At 44.8% G+C, this 9,220-nt stretch overlaps 1 pseudogene; it reads left to right on the forward strand.

Annotated features, from left to right (window-relative positions):
* The window catches only part of LOC115798549 (NACHT, LRR and PYD domains-containing protein 12-like), a 58,866-nt pseudogene extending 51,119 nt beyond the window's left edge, over window positions 1-7,747 (forward strand).
* Window positions 7,748-9,220: the final 1,473 nt, after the last annotated feature.

Raw genomic sequence — 9,220 nt, forward strand, 5'->3', positions numbered from 1 at the left:
ATATTTAGTATTTTTAGTATTTCAGTCTACATTTTTGGATTGTTTAACATAAAGCAATAAGGGTTTCAGCCAGTCCTGAAACAAGATGATTGATATATTGCCAAATCTAGTAACTCATCACTGCATCATGAATACACTTTCACACCAGTGTTTTCTGTCTTCTTGCTTGTGATTTTTCAGACTGAGTGGTTGTAACCTCTCAGAGAAAGGCTGTGGAGCTCTGTCTTCAGTTCTCAGCTCCCATTCCTCTAGCCTGAGAGAGCTGGACCTGAGCAACAATAACTTGCAGGATTCAGGACTGAAGCTTCTGTCTGGTGGGGTCGAGAGTCCAAATTGTAAACTGGAAACTCTCAGGTCAGAACAAAAATCTATCAGTAGGAATTGTAGCTCATTCAATGAACTTCATCCACATTTTGCTGTATATTTAGTATTTTTAGTATTTCAGTCTACATTTTTGGATTGTTTAACATAAAGCAATAAGGGTTTCAGCCAGTCCTGAGACGAGATGATTGATATATTGCCAAATCTAGTAACTCATCACTGCATCATGAATACACTTTCACACCAGTGTTTTCTGTCTTCTTGCTTGTGATTTTTCAGACTGAGTGGTTGTAACCTCTCAGAGAGAAGCTGTGGAGCTCTGTCCTTTGTTCTCAGCTCCCAGTCCTCTAGCCTGAGAGAGCTGGACCTGAGTAACAACAACCTGCAGGATTTAGGAGTGAAACGTCTGTCTACTGGGGTGCAGAGTCCAAACTGTAAACTGGAAGCTTACAGGTCAGGATTCAAACATTTACACCGACTAGCATTCAAAATTTATGTTTGGGTGGGTTAATGGAATTACTTCATAAATAAATCATTCCATCATCTTTGTTTATTTGTTCAAGAAAATGACTTCATGCAGTGGTTAATTTAGAGATTTAGAGCTATTGTCATGGTCCTAGGCTGGTGGCCCAGTGTTTATGTTCGTTTTGTTACTTCCTGTCTTACTTTGGTAGTGTCTTGGTTCTTTGTGCTTTAGGTTTATTTTTGCTTCCCCTTGTCTCGTCAGTGTTATTGTGCTCAGCTCTGCTCCCTGCTGTTTCCACTTCTCTCATGATTACCTGATGTGTATTTAAGCCCTCAGCTTTCTTCTGTTCATTGTCTCGTTGTCATCATTGCTCCCACTACTGTGTGTCTCCCTGTTCCCAGCTGTCCTCCTCCATTTAGTTCTGGCTCACATCCATTCCCAGTTTAGGTTCATTGTTGTCTTTTGTTTCTATACTCAAATAAACCAGTTTAAGTTCACTCTCTACCTGAGTCCTGCATTTCGGGTCTAACCGCTCCAGCCACACAGCCTGACATGACAGAGCGACACAACCATTACAAAGACCCTGCGGACTCAGATCTGTGGGAACAGCAGCGAGGTGTGCAAACTTATCTGCAGGAAAAGGTGCGGTGGAAGCCGTGGCTCGCCCCAGAGTGCGAGTCACGGTTCCAGGGCGCTTGTCCCGCCCTGGGAGGTCCTGGCTTTGGAAAGGAACCCATCATTGTTCGCCACGCTCTCCTCCTCTGCAGCTGCAGCGTCGCTCGCTAGCCATGCCACAGCAGCCATGCCGTGCTACAGCCGCATAGCAGCCACCCAAGCCTCTGGGGATTCGGCTCGATGGCTTCATGCTATCACCAGACCCTCCATCTTCTGCTACGTCACTTGCCAGCTCTGCTCCCCTTACACAACCTGCAGCAAGCCACGACCTACCCCAAGCGTCAGCAATGGACAATAAAAGAACAGACCCCCCTCATCTGCAGCTTCTTGCCATGCCATTCTCCTGTTCCACTGACACTCCGCCTGGTGTGAGTAAAACTGTGCCCTCTGTGACTGTTGATCCCTCAGAGGAAGTCAAGCATGACATCAATAAGTTTGTGACAGAGCTATGTGTCCAGGGGTTTCGGCAACCCTATAAGAAGCAAGGGGATGCCATAGCCCACAGGCTTCATGAACTGCTGCTTATTTACCCCTGGCTTATGGACTCATTGCCCCTGTTAACCAAGAACTAGATCAAAGAAATAACTTGTTCAGCTGCAATCAATTTCCCTCCCGAGATCCATAAAAAGACTGTGTTTTAATACTGTGGACACTTTTAAGACTGTGGCTCCCTCAGCCTTAGCTTCAGTTCCCTCGGTCCACACAGTCAGCGCTTCAGCTTTGCTCCCTTCAGTGGCTTTGCTTTCTTTAACCCCTTGGGCCCTCCGGTCAGTTCAGTTTCAGTCCGCTCATCTTCAGTTTCAGTCCCCTCATCTTCAGTTTCAGTCCCGTTTCAGTCAGGTTTCACCCCACCATGACTCTTACCTAGTTAAGTGGCTAAGAAAACAGATGGCAGTAACTTCACTTGTTTTTGCCAACACAGTGAGAGCAGCTGCCTAAACTTTACTCCCACAGAGGTCGATTATCTTGTTAAGTGCTGTAGCCTCACTGCGTACGATTCTGGATACTGAAGCATGATCATTTAGAGACCTTTATGAGGCATTATTTTACTGTGTTTTTTATTATTATACAAAAACATTCTGTAAAGTTAGGACAATGCACTGTTGTCTGTCCAAAACCTATTTTAACAATTTGATTAAAAATGACAGCAGAATGGTGAACTGGTTAGTACTGACAGTCTGTATGTACAACTCTGATAACTCATAGCTCAGTGTTCCGGTACCAAGCCCCAGTAATAACAACCAGTGCCCATATATACGTGCCTATGGGCAGTCTTCTTGCCCTCCGAGCTCAGGTCCTCTACCAGAAGCCTGGGAGCTTGAGAGTCCTGCGCAGTATCTTAGCTGTTCCCAGGGCTGTGCTGGGAGATCTCAAATTCTCGGATGTCGTTCCAGGAATCTGCTGGAGCCATTCTCTCAGTTTCTGGGTCACTGCCCAAGTGACCTAGTCACGACGGGGACCACTGTTACCTTCATCTTCCACATCCTTTCCAGCTCCCCTCTGAGCCCTTGGTATTTATCGAGCTTCTCCTGTTCTTTCTTCTGGATGTTGCCATCACTTGGTATTGCAACATATATCACTACAGCCTTCTTCCTCTGTTTGTCTGCCACTACTATGTTGGTTAGCCATCACAAGTTTTTCTGTATCTGGAAGTCCCACAGGATCTTAGCTCGGACATTCTCAACTACGCTTGAGGGCGTGTCCCATTTTGACCTCGGGACTTCTAGGTCATAATTGGCACAGATGTTCCTGTATACTATGCCGGCCACTTGATTATGGCGTTCCATGTATGCCTGCTAGCATCCTGCACCCTGCTGTTATGTGCTGGATTGTCTCAGGTGCATCTCTGCACAGCCTGCACCTGGGGTCTTGCCTTGTTTGATAGACCCCAGCCTCTATTGATCTTGTGCTAAGAGCTTGTTCTGTGCTGCCATGATTAGTGCCTCTGTGCTGTATGTCAGTCCAGCTTTGTCCAGCCAGTGGTAGGATTTTTCTGTATCTGCCACTTCTTCAATCTGCTGCTGGTACCTCTGCCATGCAGAGGCTTGTATTTCCACGATGGTCCCTGTTCTTGCTCTTCCTCTTTGTCAGGTTTGTGCTGCCTGAGGTACTCACTAAGCACATGATCCTTTGTGGCCATCTTCCTGATGTATTGATGGATCTTGGTTATTTCATTAAGGATAGTGGTTCTGACACTCAGTAGTCCTCTGTCTCCATCCTTCCACTTGGTGTACAGTCTTGGTGTGAAACCCTCCATGCATGGTAAGGAACTTTCTTTCTTGTCAGTGGCTGCTATTTCCTCTTTTGGCCAGGTTATTATCCCAGCAGGATATCTGACAACCAGCAGGGCGTAGGTGTTGATTTCCTGGATCTTGTTCTTCCCATTCAGCTGAATCTTTAGGACTTCACTTAGTCTCTGTAGGTACTTAAAGGTTGTAACTTTCCTAGTGGCCTTGACATGGTTCCCATTTGCCTGTGGGATTCCAAGGTACTTGTAGCTGTCCTCATTGTCTACAATATTGCCTTCTGGTACTTCAATCCCCTCAGTTCTGACTACCTTCCCTCTCTTTGTTACCATCCGACTACACTTTTCCGGTCCGAATGGCATCCCAATGTCACTGCCGTAGATCCATGTGGTGTGGATCTGTAAATCAATGTCTCCTTCACTCCTGGCAAACAGCTTGATGTCATCCATGTACAGGAGGTGGCTGATGTTTGCTCCATTCCGTAGTTGGTATCCGTAGCCAGTCTTGTCGATGATCTGGCTGAGGGCAGAGCAGTGGGGACAGAGCATCTACTTAGTAAATCCCACATTTGATGGTGATTTCTAGCCTGTAGTGTTGTTCTCCACATTCCTATTGAGTTCTTGATTAAGGCTTTTAGGGTCCTGTTGATCTTGTACAGTTCTATGCAGTCCAGGATCCATGTATGCAGCAACGAGTCATAGGCTTTCTTGTAGTCAATCCAAGGAGTGCACAGGTTGGTCAGTCTGGTCTTACAGTCTTGAGTGACTGCTTTATCTACCAGTAGCTGGTGTTTTGCTGCCCTGTTAGCTCTGCCAATACCTTTCTGGGCCCTGCTCATGTATTAAACCATGTGTCTGCTTATCTTAGCTGCTATGATGCTTGACAGGAGTTTCCATGTTGAACTGAGGTAGGTTTCAGGGCAGGGATCAGGATTGTCCGGCCTTCAGTCAGTCATTCCAGGTGTGTCTTAGCCTCTAGCAGCTGGTTCATTTGTGCTGCCAGGCGGTCGTGGAGTGCAGTTAGCTTCTTTAGCCAGTAGGTGTGTATCATGTCAGGGCCTGGCGCTGTTCTCCCCTGCGACTGAGAGTACACCTTGGATAGTTCAGATGGAGAATATCTGGTTTATTCTCCTGGCTTCGATCTTTCTGGTATACCTCTTCAGGTGGTTAGCCAAGGCTGGGAGTCTTTGCTTGACAGTCTCAAAGGTCTTAGGTATGGACAGTGTGTTATACTTCTTAGGCACCCTTTTCTTCATCACACCTTTCTGCAACTCTGATAATTACCTAACTTCCCTCCGTGCTGCCTTGATCTTAGCCTCTAGCCATCTTTTCCATGGAGGGTACTGCTCTTTGTTACTGTTCATCTTATAGCCAAGCATCTCAAGGATCACTACTGCCATGGTATACATCATCTGATTGGTTTCAGTGATGGTCAAAGTAGGGATTGATCTTGGTAGTCAACTTCAAGGGGTCCAGGTTTCTTTCTAATATTGTAGGGCAGGGATCCTCAAATCCAGGCCTCAAGGGCCGGTGTCCTGCAGCTTTTAGATGTGTCCCTGATCCAACACACTTGAATCAAATGGCTGAATTACCTCCTCAGTATGCAGTCAAGTTCTCCAGAGTCCTGCTAATGACTTCTATATTTGACTCAGGTGTGTTGAAGCAGAGACACATCTAAAACCTGCAGGACATTGGCCCTCGAGGCTTGTATTTGAGGATCCCTGTTGTAGCGTGTTACCTTACACCAGGGGTAGGGAACTCCAGGCCTCGAGAGCCGGTGTCCTGCAGGTTTTAGATGTGTCCCTGATCCAACACACTTGAATCAAATGGCTGAATTACCTCCTCAGTATGCAGTCAAGTTCTCCAGAGTCCTGCTAATGACTTCTATATGTGATTCAGGTGTGCTGGATCAGGGACACATCTAAAACCTGCAGGACACCGGCTCTCGAGGCCTGGAGTTCCCTACCCCTGCCTTACACTGTTACACAGCATAAGATGACTGTTGTTGTCTGCTGGGAACTGTAACTGATAAATGAAGCTAAATTGAATTGAATGGGTAGAAATGGATAGATGTTATTATATCTGACAAACAGAAAATAATTTTTCACAGATGGATTATTGTTTTGTGTGTCTGCAGTCTGTCAGGTTGTCTGATCAGAGAGGAAGGCTGTATTTCTCTGGCCTCAGCTCTGAGCTCCAACCCCTCCCATCTGAGAAAGCTGGACCTGAGCTACAATCATCCAGGAGACTCGGGAATGAAGCTGCTGTAGGCCGGACTAAAGGATCCACGCTGGAGACTGGACACTCTCTGGTATAGAGAAAATGTCTGATAGAGGAGGAAGAGTTGGAAACATTTTCTGTCACTCACTTCTGTTTTTCATGCAGATGTGACATTAACAATCACACATGCAGGAACATTTCTGTTAGCCTAGCTTGATCAAAAGAAGAAACGACTGAAGCAAAAATGAAAGTTTTCTAATCAGAGGTGTGGTAGAAGTGACAACTACAGGGAGATATTTTCATTTAAAGGCAGCAACCCTGCAGAAATGCATTTCTGTATTTCTTGTGCTTTTCATAGACATCACAGGTGCAGACAGTGAGAGTGTTTGGTTGGTGAGAGACGAGCTGAGCGGACGGTGTGTTTGTATCAGGATTGGTGGGCATTTTGAATTGTTACTGGATGCTGTTGCTTGTTCTTGGATTAAGGATTACACACTTGGGACTTTTGAAAGAACGATGGTAGTGGTACTGACCCACAGCCTGTATAGGCCTGCTCTGGTACCCTTACCTGTTTCTGGAAGGTTCTCACCAGGACCATTACTAGGCTCTGAAACATTGGGGGCAGAGCCCAGCCCTAAAGTCTTTTGAATTTTCATTCTCTAACAGAGCCATTCTTAAAGTTCTTTCCTATATTTGATAGAAAAATTGATGTGAAATTTCAAAGGTAGCTGAAGCTTGAAGTCACACGGTGATCCTGAAATAAGCAATCAGTGCAGTTTGAGTTGTTCAGCATTGTTCCTGTTTTTATTTTACGCAGCAGAAGGAAAAGCTTCAGAGAAAGAGCACAGATGACTGCTTCATGTTGAAGAAGCTGTTGTGTTAAATTCTCTTGAGTTTTGTGCACTTTTGATCTCCTTGATTGATCATTTCTGAAAACAGTTCTGAATCCAGTCATCCCTCGTGGTGCTCACAGCTTCACTTTCATTGTCCCTAAAGGGAATTTAGCTGTGCAGCCAAGCAAGAACAAAAACATATAGAAAACAGAGACACATACACTCAGAGGAAGACATAAAATAACCTCTGACCCCCCTCCTCCTTTCAGGGTGCAGCCTGCTGGAGTCCGATGGTTGAGACCAGGTCTGAGGAAGTGTAAGTGTGTTTTTAATGTGACTGATGAAAACAAAGCAGCACACATTCAACCATCTTCAAACTGTCACATCACTCATTCACATCTCTGATGTCAGGAGTCATCATCGAAGTGTCAATCAATGAGCAGATGATGGATCAATAACTGCAGCTGGATTGTGTTTGTTCTCTCCATCAGATTCCTGTCAACTCAAAATTGACCCAAACACAGTGAACACAAAACTACAACTGTCTGACAACAACAGGAAGGTGACACGTGTGAAGGAGGTTCAGTCATATCCTGATCATCCAGACAGATTTAATGTCCCTCAGCTGCTGTGTAGAGATGGTCTGACTGGTCACTGTTACTGGGAGGTCGAGTGCAGAGGAGACGTTTATATATCAGTGAGTTACAGAAGAATCAGCAGGAAGGAAACAGTGAAGGCTGTTTGTTTGGAGGGAATGATCAGTCCTGGAGTCTGAAATCCTCTAATTGTGCTCCTCGTTCTGTCTGGCACAATAACAGAGGAAACCTCAATCTCCTCCTCTCCCTCTCCCTCCCCCTCCCCTCCTCATCCTGCTCTCCCTCCTCCTCCTCCTCCTCTGTCTCTAACAGAGTAGCAGTGTATGTGGACTGTCCTGCTGGCACTCTGTCCTTTTACAGAGTCTCCTCTGACTCTCTGATCCACCTCCACACCTTCAACACCACATCACTGAACCTCTTTATCCTGGATTTATTATCAGTCCTGGTTCCTCAGTGTCTCTGTGTTGAGTTGAGTGTAAAGAGTGTCCTCCTGTCAGAGAAACTCTGACTGTTGAACAGATAGATCAGTCTGTACATGTCTGTCTCTTTCACTCACAAACACGTTTTCAGATTCATGGATTCAATCAGTTGATGTTTGAAACTGTTCTCAATGATTCCTTGTAAACTTCTTCCTCTTCAGTCCTTTAAAGATGGAAGCTGCCATTATTCCAGGATCCACATGTTGTTTTTCTGTCTTTTTCCACTCAAAGCTTCACAGTGAATATCAGGATGTTGTGTTTCTCTGAAGCTCAGTTCACAACCAGCTCCTCTGCATTTTCAACAAGTCTGAGCTCATTAAAATTAATCCAGTTGTTTGATTTCTCTTTCTTAATGGCATTTTTCCAACCTCTCCATGTGCTCTTACTGTTTGACTAATTTTTGGAAGCTGTGATGGAAGCAGGACAGGAAGGAAGCTCTCAGCAGGAGCACATTTTCACAATAAGAGCACATTTGCATGCTTTTTGGTTTTGAACTGATCCAATGACAGAAACACGAACTTCCATATTGATCAGATGTTGATGTGCAGCTCTGATGTCACGAACATCTCCTTGAACTCTTCATTGATGGTGATTTGTGGCCCTCTGCTGGTGAGACGATGAACTGCATGAAGTGTTTTGAAATGAGCTTTTTCTAATTGGACTGCTGACTGCTGTTAACCACACTGAGACCAAAACTGATGTCTTCAACACAAACACTGATGTGGATAAACAGTCACTAAAGGCTATTAATGTATATTTGTGTCTTTAACATGTTTCTGTTTTTCACAGAGAAACTCTGGATTTGATTTCTGGATCTTTGCTCTTTCCCTGCAGTTAGTTCCCACAATGACTCCATGATGTAAATCTCTAATAAACTCATTAATTGAACAGCATGTCTCCTAGTTTTTGTGTGTCCTTTGTGCTCTTCTACTTGTATCCAGTCTCTGCTGCTGTGTGCTGTGCTGCACTCACTCACAGATCAGAGTACATGTGCAGTTATCCCAGCAACACCAGGAGGAGACAAATGTTTGGCTTCATTTACAAACAACAATCTCAGCTATGGATTCAAACAGCAGCAAACATGCAAATGAATCCTATTCAAGCTCCACCTTTGACCTTTTCTTTTTCTTACAAAGATCGGAGCACTGGGAAGCGCAATGTTGGCTTTATTAAAATCAGAAGCTTGAAGCTGTCAGGGGTGTTACTCCCGTCAGTCACCACGAGGACAAGTTCTTTATATACAGATGGTTTATTCCAAGCTCACCAACAGGATCACTCAGCGTTGCCATCGTGAGAACTAATAAAATAAAAATTGTATTTAGAAACCTCACAATTCCTAAACAGTAACCATTAATTCCTTTCTTACACATTCAGCAAACTTCAAT

The sequence above is a fragment of the Archocentrus centrarchus genome, chromosome 2 (genome assembly GCF_007364275.1).
Source record: "Archocentrus centrarchus isolate MPI-CPG fArcCen1 chromosome 2, fArcCen1, whole genome shotgun sequence".
Lineage (NCBI taxonomy): Eukaryota > Metazoa > Chordata > Actinopteri > Cichliformes > Cichlidae > Archocentrus > Archocentrus centrarchus.